The sequence below is a fragment of the Cervus canadensis genome, chromosome 26 (genome assembly GCF_019320065.1).
Source record: "Cervus canadensis isolate Bull #8, Minnesota chromosome 26, ASM1932006v1, whole genome shotgun sequence".
In the NCBI taxonomy this organism is placed as follows: domain Eukaryota; kingdom Metazoa; phylum Chordata; class Mammalia; order Artiodactyla; family Cervidae; genus Cervus; species Cervus canadensis.
Genome location: NC_057411.1, coordinates 51,963,129 through 51,987,389, shown reverse-complemented (window position 1 = coordinate 51,987,389; position 24,261 = coordinate 51,963,129). Strand labels below are relative to the sequence as shown.

Sequence of the window (24,261 nt, the reverse complement as noted above, 5' to 3'; positions counted from 1 at the left end):
ACTGGGTCATAGAAAAAGTAAGAGAATTCTAGAAAAACATCTATCTCTGCTTTATTGACTACACCAAAGCCTTTGACTGTGTAGATCACAACAAACTGTGGAAAATTCTTCAAGAGATGGGAATACCAGACCACCTTAATGCTTCCTGAGAAATCTGTATGTAGGTCAGGAAGCAGCAGTTAGAAATGAACATGGAACAACAGACTGGTTCCATATTGGGAAAGGAATATGTCACGGCTGTATATTGTCACCCTGCTTATTTAACTTATAGGCAGAGTACATCATGTGAAATGCAGGGCTGGATGAAGCATAAGCTGGAATCAAGATTGCCGGGAGAAACATCAATAACCTCAGATATGTAGATGACACCACCCTTATGGCTGAAAGTGAAGAGGACCTGAAGAGCCTCTTGAAGGTGAAAGGGGAGAGTGAAAAACCTGGCTTAAAATTCAGTATTCAAAAAACAAAGATCATGGCCTCTGGTCTCATCACTTCATGGCAAATAGATGGGGAAACAATGGAAACAGTGACAGACTTTATTTTGGGGGGCTCTAAAATCACTACAGATGGTGACTGCAGCCATGAAATTAAAAGACTCTTGCTCCTTGGAAGAAAAGCTATTACCAACCTAGACAGCATATTAAAAAGCAGAGATATTACTTTGCCAACAAAGGTCCGTCTAGTCAAAGCTATGTATGGTTTTTCCAGTAGTCATGTATGGATGTGAGAGTTGGACCATAAAGGAAGCTGAGCATCGAAGAACTGATGCTTTTGAACTGTGGTGTTGGAGAAGACTCTTGAGAGTCCCTTGGACTGCAAGGAGATCAAACCAGTCAATCCTGAGGAAATCAACCCTGAATACTCATTGGAAGGACTGATGCTGAATCTGAAGGTCCAATACATTGGCCACCTGTTGTGAAGAACTGACTCATTGGAAAAGACCCTGATGCTGGGAAAGATTGATGGTGGGAGGAGAAGGGAACGACAGAAGATGAGATAGCTGGGTAGCATCACCGACTGGATGGACATGAGTTTGAGCAAGCTCCCGGAGTTGGTGATGGACAGGGAACCCTGGCGTGCTGCAGTCCACGGGGTAGCAAAGAGTCGGAGACGACTGAGCGACTGAACTAACTGGCCGCAGGCGCTGCCCTGGCTGGTCCTGGGTCAGGGCAGTCCCTGTGGAGATTGGGGGTGCAGGGATCGCAGGCGGGGCTGAGGGCAAGGTGGAGATCCCCGTCTTCCCACCATTGCTTTCGGTTCTCTGGCGGCCTTCCTTTCCCTCCCAGAGACTCAACAGATGCAAAAACCAGGCAGTCCTGCGGGTCGCCGGGTGGAAGGCGGTCGGGGCGGTGGGCGGGGCCCGAGTGGTGGGCGGGGCCTTGAGGCGCGTGGCCAATGCGGGGGCCGGACTGCGGGCTGGGAGCTGGGGCCCTGCAGCGGGAGCCTTTCGGCCTGCTAACCCGCAGGTCCCTAAGCCCTGGGTCCCTGCCTCCGCAGCGCCCGGCTTCCACCGTCACCACCCAGGGGTTCCAGAGGAGGGCAGCCCGGCACGTGCGAGCTGGCACTCTCCAGGGAGGCGGGCTCTGACCCGGTGCAGCCATTCCTGCCTGGCTTGCAGCCGCTCCCGAAGCGGGCACTGCGCTATTGGTGTCACCATTTCTCTCTCTCTGTCACAAACAGACACACACACACGCGCCTCACAACCTGCCAAGTTTATGCAACTAGGAAGAGAGGGGCTGTGGTTTGAACTGTGTCCCCACAAAAGGCATGTGCAAGTATAAACTCCCACCCTGTGAATGCGACCTGGTTTGGAAACAGGGTCTTTGCGGATGTCGCCAAGATGGGGTCATTAGGTGGCCCTAATCCAATCACTGGTGACCTTGCAGGAAGAGAAACCAGAGTCAGGTGATGAGGCAGGGAGGAGGCCCTGTGAAGGCAGAGCCTGGGAGTGGAGCGATGCGGACACAGGCCACAGAGCACCTCCAGAAGCTGGGGCCAGGCCAGCAGCGGGTCTTCCACAGACTCGAGAGCAGAGACCCACCTCGCACCTTGGTTTCAGGCTTCTGGCCTCCAGATCTTAGAGGACAGCTTTGTGCTGTCCTGTGGCACTTTATCAGCGGTCCTCAGGTGCCCCCACAGGGGGAACCAGGACTGGAGGCCCAGCAGTCTGTCCCCAGGCAGCACTGGTACCTGGAGATAAACCTCCAGGGGACTCAAGCAGACTAAGCACGGATGGGGGAGGCTTCTGGAGAGAGTAGTGTCCCCACTGACAGCTGGCATGGGGATGGGAAGTGGAGAAGTTCAGTTTGGTCCCTGTCCAGGGGTGGGTCCATGTGGCTGTCCAAGGGGGCATGAGCAGTGGGGAATCAACTTTGTTGGTGAGGAGCTCTCCAAAAAACTAAGATCATGGCATCTGGTCCCATCACTTTATGGCAAATAGCTGGGGAAACTATGGAAACAGTGACAAGACTATTTTCTTGGGCTCCAAAATCACTGTGGACAGTGACTGCAGCCGTGAAGTTAAAAAAACTGTTTGGTCCTTGGGAGAAAAGCTATGACAAACCTAGATAGCATGTTAAAAAGCAGAGACATTACTTTGCTGACAAAGGTCCATTTAGTAAAACCTATGGTTTTTCCAGTAGTCTTGTATGGATATGAGAGTTGGACCATAAAAAAAGCTGAGTGTCGAAGAATTGATGCTTCTGAACTGTAGTGTTGGAGAAGACTCTTGAGAGTCCCTTGGACTGCAAGATCGAACCAGTCCATCCTAAAGAAAATCAACACTGAATATTCATTGGAAGGACTAATGCTGAAGCTGAAGCTCCAGTACTTTGGTCACCTGATACTAAGAGCCGACCTATTGGAAAAGACCCTGATGCTGGGGAAAATTGAAGGCAGGAGAAGGGGACGACAGAGGATGAGATGGTTGGATGTGTCACCGACTCAATGGACATGAGGTTGAGCAAACTCTGGGAAACAGTGGACAGGGAAGCCTGGTGTGCTGCAGCCCATGGGGTTGCAGAGTCGGACACGACTGAGCAACTGAACAACAAGCTCTGGGGAGAGGGGTGGGCTGGAGAGGCACAGCTCGATGTCCTCCCCATTCCTGAATGTAGGATTCAAGTCTCACTGAGGAGTGGGCTTTGTGTGAATCTCGCTGGGGAGCCATAGCAGGGTTTTATGCAGTTGGGTGACATTGTGGTTTAGAAAAGTTCCCCTGGCTGGGTGCAGAGAATGAACTAAAGGAGGAGAAATCGGTGGGTTGAAAGCTGCCTCCTAATTCCTAGTAAGAAGCTGAACTAAGGGCCTGTGGGGGAGGGGCAGAGTGGCAGGGAAGGAGCGGCCAGCTCAGTGGAGGACTTAGGAGGAGGGGTGAACCCCAGGCCGGAAGGGGACTTTGGTGGGGGTGGGGAGGTGGGGAAGATGGTTCTGAGGTTGCCCTCAGGACCGGCCCACTGTTCTGGGCTGCGGTTTACTCCTGGAGACTGAGGACAGACACTGCAGTCCTCTCAGGGCCTCCCCGAGGTCAGCCCCGAGGCGGATGGAGAGGAGGTGGGCAGGGAAGCTGGCGAGGCCTCCGGCTCGGGCCTCCCAGCCAGGACTTGGGCGGGGGGGCTTCTCAGCAGGGCTTCAGTCTCCATGTCCATCTCCTGGCCTGCCGGGGGCCCTGCTTAATGGAGGGTTGGCCCACGTGACCAAGGGGCCTTACGGCCTGCTGGCTCTGTGGGCTGGCCCAGGGAGCTGAAGTGGTGCTTGGGCCTGGCAGGAGCTGAGGCGAGCTGGGCCTTTAGAAGGGCAAGCTGTCAGCCCAGGGAACACAGGTCTGAGCTGGGAAGGGGCTGCAGAGAAGGCTGGGGGTGGGAGGCCTCCCGCCCATGAGGCCTGGGCTCTGGCCTGCCCTGGGCTGAGAAAGGAGGGTCTCTCCCCTCCCCTCCTTGGAGGCAGGGGCCACCTGGGGCATGGGAGGAGGGGGAGTTGAGACCACTGGTTTCCACTTGGAAGCCCTCTTTCTTTGGCCAGGGATGGAGAAAGGCTGGGGTCAGAGTGCACACATCCCCATGGAAACAGCAATGAGCCTGGCCTCTGGGGGACCCTGGCCCTGGTGGGGGATGGGGCAGCCAAACCGGGGCTCAGGGACTCCTTTAGCTAAGGGGCCTGGGCTTGGCCTCTGGTAGCAGCTCTGACAGGGAGGCCTGGGCCAGGAGCTGCGGGGCCTGGGTCGATGGGGAGCAGGGGGGTAGAGTGGGCTCCAGCCTGGGTCACATGGAAATCATGGAACGGGTCGGGCCTCCTAGAACTGTATGCCCTGGTGGGTGGTAACAGACGGCAGGCAGCCAGAGGTGGCCTGGCTGCAGACCTTGTGGCCAGGGGACATCCAGCTCCGCGTGAGCCCTTGTTCTGTCTGCTGGGCTGGTCCCAGAGCTAGCAGGCAGGCCTGGGGTACCCTGGTCCTAAATGCCTTGCCAGCGTGGCCTTGATCTGAGAGGTTGGGAGGGGGGCAGCAGGTGGGGGCTGAGATGGAGGACCGCTGAACCCCAAAAGGTCAGGGTGGGGCTGGCTTTGCCTTCTGAAATCCTCTCCTGTGTGGTCACTACTTCACATCGGGAGCAGACTCGCAGTCCCTTGGTCTTCTGTAGTCTCTTCTCTGCTATCCGAGTGCGGCGCTTTCATTTGGAGAAGTGACTGAGTCTCCAAGAGGCCGAAACAAGCTTCAGCCCCAGCTGCTGACGTCCTTGAGTGCCCTGCAGCCCTCTGGGCCCACCGGGCCTGGGGCTCCCACTGCCCTGGGCCTCCCCAACCAGGAGCCTACCTGTCAGTCCTGTGAGGGCCTCTTTCTCCTCTGCATGGATGGAGACCCAATCATGGGAAATACACTTTCCACGGCAGAGGCCCCAGAGTGTGCAGGGCTGGGGCTGGCCAGCTGGCCAGACTCGATGAAAAGGGCTCGAGATCCCCACAACACAGTAGGGCTGGCCCAGGAAGGTCTGCGCTGGGCGGGAAAAGATCAGCCAGCCCCAAATAACTTTCAAGAAAATCCAAACACACGCTTTCATGTTTTGAATAAATTTACATGTTGATCGCACTATTCTAAATGCATTTTTTTTTTAAAGAGGAGCCCTAATTCCAAATCTGTGAACTCAAACGAGATGTGGTGGTATCTGTCTTGTACTGCTGTGATTTAAAGCTACTGAGGAGGCAAGCAGTTTTCAGGCTTGTGCCCCAGAGGGATTCCAGGGCCAGAGAGGCAACTAGTCTTCTTCCTACAGCCTAGAGACACGGCAAAGGGCAAATGTGAACGGGCCAGCACCTAGCTAGACACCTTCCAAGGGGCTCCTGGTGGCCAGAGGTGAGTCCTGGCAGTGCCAGATGGGGGAGGGGTGTCTTTTCTGGCGGCTCAGGCTCCCCAGCATGCTGCAAGGGGGCAGCACACAGTAAGACCTCACCACATGGCTCTTGGACAGAAGGATGAACAATCCTGTAATCCCTTTCAGCTGGACACCGCGTGTGGCTACCCCTGGGACCAGTGAGACCAGCAATGAGGTGGCTGTCTGGAGCTGAGGCTGGATGGGAAGACCCTCCTTAAACGGGGCCCCGGTTGGCATGCTCTGTCCACTCTATTTACCAGCCCACTGTCCTCATGGCAAGCTACGGTGATCTTCCCAAAGCTGGCCCCTGACCCTGGGCTGGCACTTCTGGGCCTGCCCTGCCCTTCTTCCCCGCCCCAGCCTCACTAGAATGGCACAAGCCCCCAGCAGTTTTGGGGCTTGAGACGAGACCTGCTTCTGACCACGGATTTCCCCACTATCCCCAGATCCAGACCAGCCAGACAGGAGCCTGGGCGGTGGGGGAAACGGGCTGAATCCTCGCCCTGCAGATATTCTGCAGAGGGAGCCCCCCGCCTCCTCTCCACCGCGCCGGCCGTCCTGTCGTTTGTGACTATCTATGCCCAGTTTGTAATGTGGGCCCCAGGAGCGCAGGCCTGGCGAGGACCTCTGCACCGGGAGCCCCTCCACAAAGCTCCCCTGAGAAGGTTCCGGCTGGGATTCGCCGGCGGGGCCGGCTGGGGCCTGACCTCCGCTCTCCCGGATCCCGGCGGCACGATCAGACCAGGTTCCCCCTCCCCCGCCAGAGCTCCTGCTGGCCTGGGACCCCCGAGTCACGGGGGCGAAAGACCGCTGGGGCGCGGGGCCCGCGGCCAGCAGGGGCGGACCCCCTGCACAGGGCGCGCGGGGCGGCCGAGAGGGCGCCACCTCCCACGTCCCGGCTTGAGGGCCGCCGGGGCCGCGCTCGCGCGGGGCGGCCTCGCCGGCGGCGATTGGGCGCGCGGCCGTGACGTCACCGCGCGCCCGCGCGCGCGCTCAGGGGTCTGGCTCCGGGCTCCGGGCTTTCGGTTGAGCCGCCGCCTGGCGCGCGCCCGTGCCGAGTAGCGGGAGCGGGGCGCGCGCCCGGCGCCAGGCTGAGGCGGCTCGCGGGGTTCCCGCGCCCCCTTCCACGGCCCGCGCCCTCGGCCCCCCGCGGCCGGCCGTTGCCCCAGACCCCCGGCCCCGGGGCCACCGCCCGCCCGCCGGGCCGCCGCCACCGCCCCGCCCCGCGCGGATTTGAAAAGCCCGGCCGCAGCCCCGCGGACGCCGCAGCCAATCAGCGGCGCGCACTTTCCCGCGGCTTCTGCGAGGCGGCGGCGGCCCGGCGGCGGCGGCGGCGGGCGGGAGGCGCGGGGGCGGGGTCGGCGCCGCGCGCGGAGAGCCTCGGCCTGGCCGCGCTGCGCCCGCCGCCGCCGCCGCCGCCGCCGCCCCCTCCCCTCCCTCGGCCCTGCCTCCCTCCCCCGCGCGGTCCCGGCCCCGGCCCCCTTCCCGGCCGCCGCCGCCGCCGCCGGAGCCGCCGCGCCGGAGAGCCGCCGCCGCCTGAGGATGCGCCGCACAACAGGTCACTGGCGCCGCTGGCCCAACCGCCGCGGGCCTGAGGGGCGGAGGGCTGAGGGGCTGAGGGGCTGAGGGGCCGGGCGGGCGCGGCCATGTTGGGCCCGGCGGCCGGCGGCTGCACCTGTGCCGGCCCTACGCGGGCCGGCGGCCTTTGTTCGCTGCGGCGCCGAGCGGGCCGGGCCGGCCTTTGTGAGGCGCGGGTCGGGGCCGGGGCCGGGCGGCGGCGGGAGGGGCGGCCGGGGCCGGGGGGAGGCGCTTTTTTGTCCGCCGAGGCTCCGGGTTGACACTCGGGTTGCCGGCCGTTGGTCAGCGCGGGCGCCGGGAGCCCGGGGCCTGGCAGGTGGCGGCGCGGGGACCCCGCCCGGGGGCTTGCCGGCCCTCGGCCGCCCGCGGTCGGCCGGACGGTGGTTCCCCCCGGGGGCGCGCGCGGCGGAGCAGCCGGGGCCGCCCGGCAGGCTCTGCCCCGCTCGCCAGAGGGCAGTTAGAAAAAATCTCGGCATTTAAGACACGCGGGTCTCGAGCCCGGGCAGAGGGCACAGGAGCCGGTGCCGCGGTCGTCTGCTCTCCCCGGTGTCCGCGCCGGTGCCGGGACGTGAGCGGTCACAGACTTGACAAGTTAGTGCTTCTTAGGCAGGTGAGGAGGGCTCGGGGCGCGTGTGCGCGCGTCCCAGAACCGGGGACCCGCTCGGTTCGAGGGACTTCAGAGCGAGGTTAGGGAAGTTCTTGAGGACTGACAACCCCGCGCTCTAAGGCCTTGACTTTTAAATGACTTAAACGCCAAGATACGTGTTCCCTAATGGCCCAACGACTTAAAAACTTAACGTTGCCACTGCGCGTTGATAACCTCGATCCTCATTTTATGTATTTTAAAATGAGATGGTCGACATGGAAGATAAGTTAGGAGCCATCTCATTTATGCAGCGCTTTCATTTTCCCAAATGTTTTCCATGTCCTCGTTACATGTGTAAGTGTGACCAGAGCAACATGAAAAAGCACAACTCCAACCAGTAGCCCGAAGGAAACAAGTCGTGGGAGCGCAGCCCTTTGCCGGTGTGCTTCGTGCGTGCTCCGGCGCCCCACCGCCGACCGGAGTTCAAATCTAAACTGCTGCCTGGAAGTGAAGAGGACTCATGCCTTAAGCACGATTACTTTGAGTCATTTCCTTTTCTTTTCTTCCATTTTCTCAGACGCTCAGCAGCCTTCAGTTTTGGGCCAGTGGTTGGTAAAGTGAGTACTTTCTGCACGTTTGTGAGTTTCTGTAAGCTTTTTTTTTTTTTTTTTAAGAACTCTGATCTATATAATACAAAAATCCTCGCCCCCTGACTGCATTACTGCAGATCAGGCTGGACTCGGATTCCAGTGGTGAACTTTCCAATTTAAAAGTATCAGAAAAATAACTTTCTGAATTTCAAAAAGTGATGGGCTTGATACTCCCCGGTGGTCCAGTGGTTAAGACTCCTTACTTCCAGTGCAGGGCCATGGGTTTGATCCCTGGTCAGGGAACTAAGATCCCACATGCTGTGTGGCACTACCAAAAAAAAATGATGGGCAGTTTATTATTCTGTGTGCACATATATGATATATGTTACATCTAAACTAACATAATTTGAAATTTATGGAGACACAAAAGGACAAAACAATAAGTTAAAAAAAAAAGTTAAACAGGCTACCATGTATGACTACTGGGTTTATGGTTTTTATTCAGCCGATTTAAACAGGGCTGTTAAAATGGTACCTGCTTAAATGTGAGGAGTCAAATGAGGAATAAGTCATAATTGCGAGACTTACACGTTAGAAATTAGAGATCTTGTGACTTATGGAAGAGTGGGTCAAGCCTGCCACCTATTCAAATGACCTCTCCTCCTGCAAGTAGTCCAATTTAAAAAAAATTATTTACTTTTGGGCGTGCTGGGTCCTTGTTGCTGCGCAGACTCTCATCTAGCTGTGGAGAGTGGGGGCTACTCTCTAGCTGCGGTTCCTGGGCTGCTCACTGAAGTGGCTTCGTCTGTGCAGCACAGGTCTGAGGAAACATGGGCCCACTCGTTGTGGCGCGTGGGCTTAGTTGCTCTGCAGCACGTGGGATCTTCCCAGGTCAGGGATGGAGCCCATGACTCCTGCTTTGGCAGGCAAATTCTGTACCTCTGAGCCACCAGGGAAGCCCCTACAAGTAGTCTAGTTTTAAAAGGCTTACTCATATGGCAGAGTGTAAACTAACTAGTTACTTCCTTTTTTATGGCTTGACGCTTCAGTGTAAAATGGGTAAAAGTAGGTGAAGTTATATTTACTAAGAATTGCTGGTGAGGGGATAGAAAACACTAATAAAATGTTGCTATATGAGATTGGGGTTGTCGTTGAGCACACCCAAAAGCATGTGCTAAGGTGATGCTAAAGTTCCAAATTTATTTTCTCCTGCCATTTTTAATCTAGACAAATAACCTTACTCAGTAAACAATTGAATTCTAAGTAAACATTTAATCAGTGGGAGTTGAAGTTATTAAGCTTTTTACTTACATTTTCTGTTATATGGTTTTTGGTTGGTTGATTTTTGTTTTTGTTTGGATATAATGCTTGGCTATAGAATGTATGCAGTTTTGGATAAGCCTCTTAGTCTTCTAAACTTCACTCTCGTCTTTGCCTGGCTGCAGTAAATGGGTCCTTGTCCCTCAAACATGTGGTGCCCTGTCCTGATCCAGGCCTCTGCATGGAATGTTGTTGTGTGTGGACCACTGCTTGTCTTTCCTTTAACATTTTTTTATTATTTATTTAAATTTTATCTTTGTCTTTGGCTGTGCTGTGTCCCCCTCGCTTTTGTGCGGGCTTTCTCTAGTTGCGGCGTGCAGGGGCTGCTCTTGTTGCGGAGCACGGGCTCTACGTGCTCAGGCTTCAGCAGTTGGTCACGTACCTTCTCCAAGGCCTGTGGAGTCGCCCCGACCCGGGGTCAGACCCGTACCCCTGTGCTGGCAGGTAGGTCCCTAACCACTGGGGAACCCTGTCCTCCTGTTCTGAACACGGAGGACCCAGCCCTTTAGTGGCGTTCTGTGACTTTTTCCCTGTTGGGTGAGCTCTTGGAGGTGGGATTCTTACCGTCTTGGGTGAACTGGCCTCTGCTCATGCCTTCCCACGGCAGGCAGTCAGTGAGTGCTGAGTAAATAGGCTTATGACTTGGGACAAACAACCCATTTTAATGCCAGCATATGGCCTGTTTGCTTCTCTTTTTTTGTAAGTCATGGTGAAGCAGAAAGGAACCTTCTGGAAGAAACTGAATATGGAAAGTAAGGGGCTGGCCTAAGGTCTCCCTACTTTAATCAGGGAGCCAAGACACTGTTTGCCAGGAAGGCCTGTTTCCTTTCTTTTCCTTTTGTCTTTGCACCTAACTCAAATGTTAAATAAAAATTAACTATGAAATATTGCAAGCATATAAGTACAACAAGTAACAGAACAGACCTGTATGTACCACCAGGATGAATCAAGCAGTGACGTTTCTACCGTACCTCTCTCCCTGCCCCTGGGGAAAGTAAAAATATAAAATATACAGAAGCAGGAGGTAACATGGAAGTTCCAGAGGATTATGTTTATACTTTGCAGACTGTCTTTATGTGATTTGTTAATTTTGTTTTTAGGAATTGTTATTTAGGGTAAGCAGTTTGGGGAGAAAAAGACTCAAATGAGTTACCCCAGCGATTGGTCAGCATTTGGCACTTGTCTGTTGGTTACAGTATAGCTTTTGAAGGACCTGATTGATTTGATGAGATTTGCTTTTGCCAGTTAAAAAACTCAAGATATCTCAAATTAGTATTGTTCTTGAGTCTGTCTTCCAGAAAGCAAAGGGCCAAAGATGAATTTTTCAGAGCGCCTTAATGTCTGTAATACTTAATAGTTTCAACAAGATATACAAGGATGGAAACTGCTAAGTGCTGGTTGAGCTGAGTGCCAGCCTGCTGCCCAACAGCCCTAGTGGTGAAACTTCCCTGTTGGGTGTGGAGAAAAGAATGTTTTGTCTTCCTGGAAGGAGTTGGGAGCTCAATTTTTAAGTTAACTGGGTTGTCACAGAAAAAATCAATGGTATGAAATAAGTCTGTTATGCTGTTAAGGGCATGTTTCTATCAGCAGTGTTTCACAGTTTAATTACTTTTTCACTGTGTGTGCTGTTGTGTTACGGAGGCTGACAGGTCAGGAAGGGTGTTTCTGACTCCAGCTTTCCTTCCCTCAGTCAGCTCTCCATGCTCTGCTTGTCTTTCCAAAATGTGCGTGTGGTCCTGTGAAAGCCCACTTTTCAGGGATCTCAGGGCCCTTTGGGCTTCAAGACCAATCTCTTACTGCTCTTTCTGCCTCTCACTGCACTTTTTTTTTTTTTGCTGTGCTGTGCAACTTGTGGGATCTCAGTTCCCCAGCCAGGAGTTGAACCTGGGTCCTGGGCAGTGTGAGCTTGCAGGCCTGGATGGCGGTGGGGGTTCCCTCGTTGCACTTCTTATTTTGATCTCTCCTGGTCTCTTCAGCCCTCTGTTGTGGCTGAGCTTTTCCCTGGGCCTTTGGTCAGTCAGTTTTGCCCCTGCTTTCCCCTGTGACCCCCCCCACACCCTCATAGACTCACTCCAGTGCCTGTGTGGGCACCGCTGGCTTTCCTATGCATTCCTTCTTGTTCAGCTCTCATCGTGCACCTCACTCCTAGAAAGTGACCCCAGACTCCCTGCCTGCCTTGGGAGCCCTCAGGAGTGTGTCTTGAGCGCTTGGTGCTTCACCGGCCTCCACCTGGTCTGCCCTTCCTCTGTCCCAGCTGCACTGGCCTCTGGCCTGTCTTAAGCACTGCAGCCATGCTTGGCCCCTGGCCCCTGCATCTGCAGTTCCTTCAACTCGGATACCTGCCTGGCTAGCTTTTTACCTGCCTTTAAGTCTTTGCTTAGACTTCCCTTCTCAGGCAGCACCCTTGACCCCTGATTTATGATATCCTTTTGCTGTCTGGCCCTACCCGTCTGCCTCCGCTTCTTTTGCCTAGCTTGTATCCTCTGACATTCCGGATGTTTTCCTTATTTGTCTGTGTGCCTAACTGCATCAAGATGTCTATAACAGCGGAGATTTTTCTCCTTTTGGCTTTAACTACTGTCAGGCTCCCAGTGCCTAGAACAGTACCTGAGTGATTGTCAGTCCGTCAGTAACTGTTTGTATGAAGACTCTCAGCCCCTGTGTGTTGGCTCGCGTGTGAGAAGTGGTGTGGATTGAGAACAGTGGTGTGAGTGTGCTTGCCCTGGTGTGAGGTGGCAAAGGTGGAGGCCCCGGGCAGGTGAGAGAGGCCAGAGAGGAGGCTGGTAAGCCAGTGCTTGAGGATGATGGCTTTCCCCAGACCCAGGAGTCGCCAGGAAAGGTGGACCGATGCAGGAGGGCGGGCCGGTGTGGTCCTGATGGACTGGGGCAGGGCATGGGGCTGAGGGTAAGGGGGGGTGGCCAAGTGACCCTAGCATTCACATTTCAGAAGATTTGAGAGGACACCATTTTTATCTCACTGCAAGCTAGTAAAACGGAAAGTGGGCCTCATTTCTGATTTACCTTGGTTCCTTCAGAAAGAAACTCTGATTTCACTTACCAGCTGAGATGTGTCCCTGGTGCCTTCCTGTTCATAGAAGAGGAAGCCCTTGGTCTTGAGTGTGGCATGAGGGCCCTGTGTTTTCCTGGGGTCTTCACTGGCTGGCCCCTTGCAGCTGTTCTGAGGTCTCAGCACCATGCTGCTGCCCCCCAGGATGAGCCGCGCTCTGTCGTGCGCCGTGTGCACGTCTGTGGCTCCTCCCGTCACCTGTCCCCGCCAGTGCTGCCAGCCCTGTGTCCATGGCACTCGGGATGCTCCCAGGTTGTTCCTCTGAGCACCAGGCCCTGTCCTGGCAGCACATGGCTTGGGTTCTCACCCTTCAGTTCTCCAGGTTGTGAGTTTTTCAAGGTGAGGGCCCTTTGACTTGTCTTCTGGGCTTCAAGCAGCGCCCAGTGTTAACTGAGAGTTAACTCATGGAGATATTTGTACTTTCAAGTCTTCTATTTTCCCAAAGATTTATATATATAAATTTATTTATTTGGGTGTGCTGGATCTTAGTTGTGCCAGGGGGAATTTTTTTTTTTTTTTAGTTGTGGCATGTGAAATCTAGTTCCCTGACCAGGGATCAAACCCAGGACCCCTGAATTGGGAGTGTGGAGTCTTAGCCACTGGACCACCAGGGAAGTCCCCTAAAGATTTTTATTTAGTAAAAATTGAATTCCTAGGTTTTTACGATTAAAATATATGTTAGAAATAAGAGCTTCCTGGAAATTTCCTGGTGGTGCGGTGGTTAGGAGTGCCCGGTTGCCCTGCTGAGGACCTGGGTCCAGTCCTTCTCTGGGGAACCAAGATCTCCCAGGGCACACAGCAGAAAAAGAAAGGAAGAAATAAGAGCCTCCTGTTTGCATTCCCCCAAAGATTGGAAGTTGGTGCCATCTGTGCAGAGCGGCCCCCGACGGCCCCGTGTCTTGGAGCAGCAAATCTTCTTTCCCTCCTCTCATTGAATCCTCACAGCAGGAAGCTGAATCCCAGAGATGTTCAGTACTGACCCAGAGTCACAAGGCTGTAAGTGTCGGGACTCCTGCCTGATCTCTGCTTCTGTGCTCTGGGAGCTCATTGTTCTGCCTCTCTGGGGACATTTGAACATCAGGCCGTCTAGACACAAATAGGAGGAATATGTTTCATTAGTTACTATGGCCATGTACTTCTGGTGACATTCCTTCATTCATGGGGAATTAAGAAATCAGCTGTGTTCCAGTGATGAGCCAAAACTTGTGTCCTTGTCCCCTAGACTTGACAGACCTGTGAGGGTGCTAAAACAGGAGAGATGGTGGACAGAAGATTGCATCTTTGAAAAATCTGTGAAATAGTCTTGCTAAATAACCAAACCAGAAAACTGATCAGACCTTTTGTCCCACAAGCACTTACCAGGAGATCTGGGGTGGGGAAAGGAACCCAGGAAGCTGCACTGCAGGGTTGCGTTGGCTGACTGAGGACGTGGGACCCCGCAGGACCGGCGACAGGTCTCTTCCAGCGGAGAAGGGGAATGTGGGTGACGCAGGCTCCTGGAGGCACCTTGGTCGGATGCCTGCTGAAGGGCTGTGTGCATCCCAGGCAGGCCAGTTAGTTGGGGATGAGAAGGAACACGACTTGTGTATTTGTGAAAGTGGAACACTGACTCAGTTTCTCATTAAGGAATTTTCTTTTTTTCGGCTGTTATAGTGGTTTTGTTTAAGAAAAGAATTTGTGTCTTGCAGAGCTGCATACAGAATTTGTCAAAGAGGTGATCCACCATCTGGGGTTTGCTTCCCAGTTGTGCAGCGGGGGAGCAGCTGGGCAGGGCTGGCCTGAGCGATGGCGGCACACTGGGTGGGTTCGTGCAGTCGTGATGCTCCGTGACGGGGGAACGTCGTGAAGGAGACTTAGTGCAGACTCTGCCGCACTTGGTCCATCTGTACGTCCACGGGGCCTTAGGCCTGCCTGGGGGCTGAGGCTGGTACAGTGAGCAGAAGAGGGCTCGGCATCGGTGGTGAGGGTTCTAGAAGAGGGCACGCCGGCAGAGAGCCTGTGGCAGGAGAGGCCCGAAGGTCAGAGGGGAGGGCGCTGAGTGCAGAGCAGGCTGTGGGGTGGGGGCCGCTGTTGAGGCTGCGCTGAGCATTTTCATCTGCAGAGGAGCGTGAGGCCTTGCGGGTTCAGGCAGGCAGGCGTGGGGCTGTGTGTGTGGGTGGGCGATGCGTGTCTGTTTGCTTTGGAAAGCGTGTTTCTCAGGGTGGATTGGGGGGAGGCCGTGGGAGGCGGCCTGTGCGCGCTGGCTGTCTGCGTTCGTCTCCCCAGCTGTCTCTCTGTGGGTGCCCCGTAGGACCGGGCAGCCTGCCCCCTTGAAATTGGGCGTGGCCACGTGGTTTGCTTTGGACAATGGAAAGGGACGCGTCACCTTTCACTGGAGCCCCGAGAGCTGAGTGCTCAGTCGCGTTCCCGTGCCCCTGCTCCTGGTGGCAGTGCACAGCTAACGCGCTCCGAGCGAGAAGAAAGCGTCGGGGTGAGCTAGGTCACTGCCCTGTAACCTGGTCCAGTGGTTCACCAGGCCTGGTCCCCAGACTGGCCGCGTGGGCTCCCCGGGACTGTCTTAGAAGCGTGGGCTGGGGCCCACCTTCTGCCTCCTGAGGGCTGAGCTCCCGGGCAGGTGGCCGCCTTCACGGGGTGCCCGAGCCCACTGCGCTGAGAACTGTGCCTGGAGTTCCCCGAAGGCCCAGCGCTGAGGGGTGTGGGTCCCGCAGAGGAGTCAGCGGGAAGGGCCTGCAGTCAGGCCACAAGGCCCATGGGTTGTGGGGAGGGTGTCAGTGACCCCCGAGTTTCTGTTCGACAAAGCCAGACAGAAGCCTGTTCACTGTCCAAACAAGATCTATTTTTGTAAGATTTCATTTACTTGGGTTTTGAGGTTCAGAAACAAGGACAAGGCTAAAGAGGAATTTTTAAAATTTTCATCGAAGCCTTCAGTCCCAGGCCAGTCTCTCCCACATTCTTGGTGGGGCGCCCACATTCTTTGTCACTGTGCCCTTTCTGTCTTGACGCCTTGCTTGCTGTCCCCCACCTGCCCTCCCTGTAAGTGGAGGCTCCTTGCTGGCAGCCCTCACCCCTGCTCCCCATGGTGCCCCCAGGACAGCGCCACCTGGACGGGCCCTTGGTGGGCAGTGAGGACCCTGGGCACGTCTGTGTCGGGCAGCTTGCTCCAGGCCGGCAGGGGTCCCGTCTCTGTGACTTGGAGCCTGGGCCCTGCCCAGGGTGGGGTACCAAGATCCCCGACTGCTCAGCAGCTGGGGTCCTGGGGAGGGAGCCGTGGTCGGCTTCAGGCTCTTTGCTCTTCCTCAGGCACAAGGGAAGGGGCCTGGGGGAGCAGGGCAGCTGAGGGAGACCCTCAGGGCGCGCCCCTGAGGGCTCCTCCCTCTGTTCTGCATCTGAAGTTGTCCCTGATTGCGGAAGACCCCTTGGGATTTGGCCTCATGTTGACAGTTTAGGGATTCTCTTCTGTTCAGTTCTGAAATCTGTATAAAAAAGTATTTATTTCTTAAAGTTCAGCTTCTTATAACTTCTTTGAAGACGCAACTGGTGTTCTGTCTGTGCGGTGTGGAGGCTGAGCCCGTGTGCGGGTCTCAGGCCCCTGGGTGCTCGCAGCAGGGGGTCCAAGCCGCTCAGTCTTCAGCCAGTGCCCGAGGCCTGGCACCTCCTCCCCTCCCCTCCCTCTGTGAGTGCCCAGCACGGGAATGAGGTAGCAGAAACAGTTGTGAATTCTAGCCTAGAGTTTATGGAAAGCTTCTTTTCAAGGATGTGCAGGTTGTTGACAGATCATCAGGGCAGATAGTAAGCTCAGGTGGTGCTAGTAGTGTGATGCTCGGGGACTCCCCTGGGTCCCGTGGCTCGGACTCCACGCCCAGTGCTGGGTGCCGCGGGCCGCTCCCGGTCCGGAGCAGCAGCCCACATGCCACGCCTGGAGATCCGCCTGCTGCAACAGAGCTGGTGCAGCCAGAACATTTATTTCTTATAATTAGAATACGTTTCATGAAAAATTTGTAAGAATCAGAAAAGTGGAAGGAAACTTAGACAACTGTAATCTTATCAACCAAATGTTTAGGTATATATATTTCCTGTTTACTTTTTCATTCGTCAGACTGAACCAGGTGCCTTAAAGACAGTTCCCTCTGTGAGGGTCGTAACAAAATGCCACAGTCTAGGTGACTGTTCCAAGGAGACAGCTGCTTTTGCTCTTTCAGCTGCTTCTTATATCTGTCTGTACATTTAAGAAAACTTGCCTATTTCACGGAGTTGAGAACTTTGGGGTTTGTGTGTTACGCGTTCAGTTCTATCTCAGGAGATAAAGGTTTAGCGTTCTTTCCGCCCCACTTCCCCTTCCCGGTCTTCCCAGTGCAGTGGCATCCGGTAGTCGGCTCCTTCCTGATGAGCTGTCCAGAGCCCCGTGGCCGAGAGCGCAGCAGTCTTGCCGTGTGGACGGGGTGTGCCAGGGCTCGCCGTCTGCCGGCGTGCTGTCGGACTGTGTCGCTCCCGCGGTGCCTGTTGGTGTGGGCTGTTGGCCCGGGGCCACCATTTGCCCCGGCACGGCCGCCCTTGAGGCTGCTTGGGCCTCCTCACAGCATGGTGGCTGCTTCCTGCTGCAGGAAGCGAAGCTGCCAGTCCTTTTGATTTTTGCTTATTTCTTGGCTGCACCACGCGGCTTGTGGGGTCTCAGGTCTGCTACCCAGGCTTGAAACTGGCCCACGACAGTGAAAGCCCAGAGTCCTAATGACTCAGCCATCAAGGAACTCCCCTGCTGACAAGCCTTCTATTTATTTATAAAAAATACTTTAAAAAAAAGGATACATTTGATTTATTTATTTTTTGACTGTGTGGCATGCAGGATATTAGTTTCCCCAACCAAGGATTGAACCCTTGCAGTGGAAGTCCAGAGACTTAACCACCAGAGAAGTCTTGCCAGTCCTTTCAGAGATGAGGCCGGCCCTGGCCTGACATCAGTCTTGCTGTGTGCAGTTGGGGGCAGTCACAGGCCCAGGCCAGAATCAAGGATATGGAGAAATAGACTTTATCTCTTAGTGGGGGAATGACAAAGAATTTTTGGCCATCTTTAATATGCCACAGGTTTTTTTTTTAACTTTTATTTTTTTTAATTTTAAAAAATTTATTTATTTTAATTGGAGATTAATTATTTTACAATATTGTGATGGTTTTTTGCCATACATTGACATAAATCAGCCATGGGTACACATGTGTCCCCCCATAACCCCCCTCTCCTACCTAATATACCACAGTTTTAACAGGTTTTACTTATTTTTAAAATTCTGTTTTTGTTTCTTTGGCAGCACTGCAAGACTTGTGGGATCTTAGTTTTCCGACCAGGGATTAAAGCTGGCAGTGAAAGTGCAGATCCCTCATCTCTGGGCCACCAGGGAATTCCAACAGTTTTTGGTTTGAATGAATATTTATTAATTGTTATATTGTTTAGCTGAACACTATTTTCCTAGTGAAAAAAATTTTTTTTTTTTTTGCTTAGTTTTCCCTGCATCTGTTACTAATGCAGGCCTCAGGTTTTCCAGATGAGTTGTGTAGAAAGCCTTTTGAGATGGTCAGTTATGCATTTTTCCCCTGGGGAGCCTGTCTGCTGGAACTGTTTGTCTTCCTGCTCCAGACAGGGCTTCCTAGGACTAGCAGGCGCTTCATCTGCGGGAGACCACTCCCCCCTTAGGTCCCATGTCTTCCATGGTTTGCCTTTATGTTTTGGTGGTACATCTTTTGGGGGGTTATCTCAGAAAGTGTGGGAGGCAACGTTTTTAGAGATCTTGCATGACAAAATGATCTGTTCTGTGCTTAAACTTGATTGATAGCTTGTCTAGATACGTAATTTAGTTTGAAAATAGTTTCTCTCAAAAAACCGAAGATGGGAATTCCCTGGTGGTGTAGTGGTTAGGACGCCTTGCTTTCACTGCTGAAGGCATGAGTTCAATCCCTGGTCAGGTAAATAAGATCCCACAAGCTGAGCAATGTGGCCAAAAATGAAAATAGCTAAAAAATCTGACGATACTGCTTATTATTTGGGGGCTTTTCATGGGTGTTTTCTTTTTTTAAGATAACTGATGCTACCAAGAGTACTGATTCTGACCTGTTACCTACCTTCACCCAAAGCCATGTGGTCTCTTTTGTGTTCATCTTGTGGAGTGCTCAGTGGGTCTTTTCAGCCTCTTGATTCTAGGTTATCTTGAGTTATTTCTTTCCTAATTTTTAGAAATCTCGACTCCGCTTATTTATATGTCTCCCAGCTTTGTTATGGTGTAATTGACAAATGAAATTGTCCAGTTTCACAGTGCACAGTGTCTTGGGGGTGACATGTAGCCTGATGCATATATTCAGCACCTCTGTACGTGGTACGTGGGGGTTGAGAGTAAGCCCTCAGAATCCTCATCACATGTGTCTGTGAGGTGATGGATGTTCACTGAACTTACTGTGGAGATCAGTTCCTTTTGAACATCAGAATCATCATGCCGTACACCTTCAACTTAACACAGTGCGTGTGCGTGCTTCATGACCCCTGGGCTGTAGCCCACCAGGCTTCTCCATCCATGGCATTTTCCGGCCCAGAATACTGGAGTAGGGTGCCATTTCCTTCTCCAGGGGATCTTCCCAAAGTCTCTTGTGTCTCCTGAATTGGCAGGTGGATTCTTTACCACTGTGCCATCTGGGAAGCCCTGAAATTTATACAGTGCTGCATGATTGTATGTATCTCAATAAAACTGGAAGAGTAGAAGAATTAAGAGAACTGAAAAAATTGTGTACAGTGTAAGGGTTTGATCCACCGTATGCATTGTGAAGTGGTCACTATAATCAACTTAACATGTCTGTCTCCTCCCTTAGTTCCCTTTTTTGTGTGGGTGGTGAGCATGCTTCACATTTTCTCTCCCAGCAAGTTTCAAGTACGAAGCCCAGTGTTCTGATTGTAGTCCCTGGACTGTGTGTCTTTAGAACTTGCTCATCTCACAAATGAACATCTGTCCCTTTGGCAGCACCTCTCCATTTCTCCTGCCCCTCAGCCTCTGGCAACCGCCCATTCTACTCTCTGCTTCTGCGAGTGTGACTTTTATTTTAGATTTCACCTATGAGTGAGAGCACGCAACATTGTACTATAACGTCCTCTGGGTTTATCCATGTGCCAATGGCAGGATTTCCTTTTTAATGTCTGAATAATATTCCACCACATGAATACACCCCCTCCTTTTTTTGGCCACTCTGTGTGACATGCAGGATCTCGGTCTCCCCACCAGGGACTGAACCCTGGCCCCCTGCATTGGGAGCATGGAGTCAGCCCCTGGACCACCAGCGAGTCCCTAAACCCCATTTCCTTTTTCCATTTGTTTCTGCGAGTGGACTGTTGGGAGTGATGCTACAGAACGTGAGTCTGCGGACGTGTCTTCAGTGTCCGGGCTCGTTTCCATCTGGTGCGCCCTCAGAGGTGGGCTTGCTGCGGCACACAGCAGCTCTGGTTTCGATTCCTGAGGAATCCGTTCTCTCCCCACAGTCGCTGCACCGGCTTACGTGCCCACCAGCAGTGCGCCAGGGCTCCCTTCTCCCTGTGGTCTCACCAGCGCTTGTGATCTCTCTTTGATGACAGCCATTCTGACAGGTGTGAGGTGGGGCTCGTTATGGTTTCGTCTGCACTTGCTGAGCATCTTTTCCTGTGCCTGGTGCCCATCTGTATGTCTTCTGTGGAGAAATGTCAGTTCATGTCTCTTTCAGAATTTTAAAAATCTTCTGTTTCTGGAACTTGTACCACATGGATGTTTCGTTAGCACAGTCTTCAGACTTTTTTCTTTTTCTGCCCTGTGTTTCTTTTTTCCTTCCCTTTCCTCATTTATTTTCCTGTTTCCTTAGGTTTCCTCTTCCTCCTCCCCTTGTCTTTCTTCTCCTTCCTTCTCCTTTCCTGTCTCCATCCCTCCTTTCTCCTCCTCTGACAGTTCTGTAGGAACCCATGATATCTGGGTCTGTTTGTCCCCTTAGTGGTTGTGGAATGCAGTTACAAAGAGAGCAGTGAATTTTTAATTATTTTGGAAGTATTTTTACATTTTCACAGTGTTCCTTTAAAAATCGAAAGAAAAACTTTAATTAGATAATATGTTCACATGCTTCAGAGTTGAAAAGTGTGGTGTGAAAACTCTCTGCGCCGCCCCGTCCCCAGCCACCTGGCCCGCTGGAGGCGCCCGGGCTCCAGAGCTGCCAGAGTGTGCCAAGGACAGGTGTGTGTGCTTTGCGGCTTCTCTCACTCCCTCTGTTGTGTGTTCCTCTAGACTCCTAGCTTTCTTTTGCTCTTACATTCTTATCTCTCAGATGCCTGATGGCCCTCAATGCATGCCTGCTGTTGAGGTCCAGGAGCTGACGGCGGGGCTCTGGGTGGGGGCTTCGCAGAGGGCCGATGGGTCAGGGCCCACCGGCAGGGTCCTGGCAGGCGGCCTCGGCAGGCTGTGTTTTGCAGGCTCTGCCTGGAGCGCCCACTCCGGTGCCCCATCCTTGGAGTGCGCTCCACTTCTCCACTGGCCACCAGGCCGCAGGTGGGGCGGCTGCGACTTTGATCCGGTCTTCAGACTTCGGGCTCCCAGTGTGTGTAGCACATGCCACTGCTATGTGCCTTGTGAGGCATATTTTAGGGGGAAAATAGGAAATACCTTACAGGTATGTGAATGATACACCTTAATATGATGATGCCTTTCCTACTCAACAAAAGATTTGATAGTTTAAAAATTAACATAAAATTAATCAGTTAGACCATCTTGAAGTATATAGTTTGGTGGTTTTTTTAGTACATCGTCAGTGTTAATGCAACCATCACCACTATCTAAATCCTGAATATTTTTGTCACCCCAGTAGGAAGCCCGGTACCTGTTGAGCAGTCACTCCCCCTTCCTGCTTGTCTCCAGCCACCATTCTGCTTTCTGTCTCTGGATTTGCCTGTTCTAGACGTTAGTAGAAATAGAGGCATGTAGTAAGTGGCTTTCTTTGACTGGCTTCTTTAGCTCAGTGATGTTTTTGAAGCCTTGAGGTTTGTCCGTGTTATGGCATGTGTCAGTATTTCATTTTTATGACTGACTATCCCATTGTATGGCTGGGTCCACTTTTTCCCCCGCCAGACGGCTGATGGGATCTTAGTTCTCCCAACCAGGGATCAAATCTGGGCCCCCGGCAGGAGAAGCATGGAGTCCTAACCACTGGATGCCAGGAGAGTCCAGATCTCTTCTGATTTCATCTGTTTATCAGTTGTTAGGACATTGAGTTTTTTTTTTTTTTTTTAATAATTTTGTGAAAATTCTTGTACAAGTGTTTGTATGAATATATGTTTTTAGTTCTCTCTTGGGTGGATCCTAGGAGTGGAATTGCTGGTTCACGTGGCAGCTGAGGGACTTCTTGGTTGTTCCTGGCTGTAGCTGCTCCATTTTCCATCCCTGGCAGAGTGTGAGGGGTCCCGAGGTTTGCCATGTTGCACGGAGAAGAGACAACAAGCAGGCCTGGGGCCAGGGAAGGTGCCAGCCTGTGTGTCAACGTGAGGTCAGGGATGGGCCGCGTGGAGAGAGCGCCCAGGTGGCCAGGCCCGGGGCTGGCCTTGAGCTGGCCTGTGCGCCAGGCTTCTCTGAAGTGAACACAAAATGAGGAGCAGTTCTGTTATAAAGGTCTTACTGTCTGCAGAAGGAGCAAAACTTTTGCTGTGAGTCAGTTCTACATTCTGTAAACTAAAGCCTTTCAGTAGAGAAGTCTGGCAGAGTGATGAGCTGTTGTGTCCTCAGCCCCTGTTCTGTGGCAGAGTCCATGCTGATCCCGGTGCTCCACAAGGATCTCTTGGCCCTGAGACTGGAGGTCCTGTGGTCATTCCACGAAGGCAGGACCAGTCTTCCAGGGAGACTTGTGCAAAATATTGGAGAGCAAGGGAGTGTTAGGGAGTGTGTGTGCACGCTTCAGTTGTGCTTGCAGACTTGACTTTTCCATTTAAGTCTCTCTTCTGCTTCTGGATGAATGATGAGCTTGGTCCCTCCCTGGGCTCTGGGGGAGGCCTGCCTGCCGTCCGGCACTGAGACTGCCCCTGGGGACTTGGCTCAGTGTCGCAGCGTGGGATCCGCAGGCTGTAGCTGCACTTGGGAGCTCCGGGAGGGCAGGCGTGGAGTCCTCCCAGGCCGCCAGCAGAGCTCCTGTCCGCAGGGAGGACACTCTTCTGCCACCTTTCCGTCCACCCAGGCCTTCCCCTCCCCTTTCCCCGTCTGTATTTTCGAGCCTCCACTTCTCCCCTCTGGAGCATTAGCTCCCCAAGAATAAGGTGTGTGCTCTGCTTACTGCTCTGTCTCCACATGCTGGAACCGGGCCTGTGCACGCTGGCTGGTTCTAAAAGTTGGTTGTGTCATCCGGGCACTTCTTCGGAGAGTGGCGCTTTTCCCTTCACCTTGGACACCCCTCCTCTGTTCCATGTGGCCTCCCCAGCCGCTTGCCGTGCCAGTGCCTGATGTGGCGTGTCTGTGACGTGCGTGGAGTGGGTTACGCCATCTTCAGAGCTTGTTACACAAGGCCGCATGGCGATGTTTGACTGCCCCCACTCTCCCCTCACTCCCCTTGGAAAACCACTCGTCACTTTGAGCTGTTAGTTTCTGCTTTAACTAACACGTTTTCAGTTTTCACTGTAAGGGCATCAGGGCTTTCTTTCCTTTTACAATGACTGTATATTGCGTTTTGTTTTTAGACATTTTAAAAGGGAAAAGCTTTGTGGACGAGAGGCGCCCTAAGCCGCCAGCCTCCTTGCAGCAGCAGCAGCAGCTTGCCTCCTGGAGAGGTGACCCTTCCCTTGAGCTTCCCCACGTCCGCTCGCCTGACTCCTCTGTTGTCTTTGTCCTTGTGGGTCGACCCTTCTTTTGTAATCCTTTTTTAAAAATACTTATTTATCTGGCTGCATCAGGTCCTTGTTGCGTCGCGTGGGATCTTTCGTTGTGGCGCACAGACTCTGGCTGAGGCACGTGGACTCCGTGGTTGTGGTGTGTGAGCTTAGTTGCCCTGCAGCATGTTGGGTGTTAGTTCCCCGACCAGGGATTGAACCCGCATCCCCTGCATTGCACGGCAGACTCCTAGCCACTGGACCACCAGGAAAGTCCCTGAAATTCTTGACTGTCCTTTTAGTTGGGGTTTCCATAAGGAGTGTAAGTAAATGTGAGCAAGGAAGCCTTACATTTTTTTTTTAATACAGAAGTGGTTTTAGAATTACCACTCCCCCCTTATTTTTTGCACCCTGTTTTTTCCTTCTGGGTTTGTATTTTTGCTCTAGTATGTCTTTTAGCATTTCTTTTGTGAAAGGAGTGTGTATATTAAACTCCCTTAGTTTTCGCGTGTCTGAGTGTGCACCTCAGCTCGTGCTTGGTAATGATTTAGAGAAGTCCTCTCTTCCCTGAGTGCTTGGAGAGGCTCCGCCATCTGCTTCTGTCAGCTGAGGCTGCACAAAGCCTGTGTTTCTGTTCCTCTCCTCATGCTGAAGTCTGTCCATTAACTCATTCTTTATGGGGACTTAGGTATGAAGGTTTTGTTTTTGTCCTTCATATTCACAGAAGTGCATGTTTAGGTATTGATATGTTTCTCTTTATCTTGCTCAGAACCCTGGGTGCCCTTTTTAATCTGAATACTTAAGTTTTGTTTCATTTCTGGAAAAATTTCCATCATTATTCTTTTGAAAATTGCATTTCCCCCATCCTTCCTAGTTTCTCCTGGAACTCCAGGGGAATGTAAACTCCCTGAAAGCAGAATGTC

At 53.0% G+C, this 24,261-nt stretch overlaps 1 protein-coding gene across 6 annotated transcripts in view; it reads left to right on the top strand.

Moving 5' to 3' along the window:
• The first annotated feature begins 6,844 nt into the window (after positions 1-6,844).
• NSD2 (nuclear receptor binding SET domain protein 2) overlaps positions 6,845-24,261 on the top strand; it is a 69,261-nt gene continuing 51,844 nt past the window's right edge. For 3 of the 6 annotated variants that reach the window (XR_006265700.1, XM_043448426.1, XM_043448427.1), the window contains exon 1: positions 6,845-6,924. The gene's annotated coding sequence lies outside the window, so the exon portion shown is untranslated. Of the gene's footprint in view, positions 6,925-7,426; positions 7,555-8,125; positions 8,148-24,261 lie in introns of those variants that run through there. The other 3 variants (XM_043448422.1, XM_043448423.1, XM_043448424.1) reach the window with 3 other exon arrangements.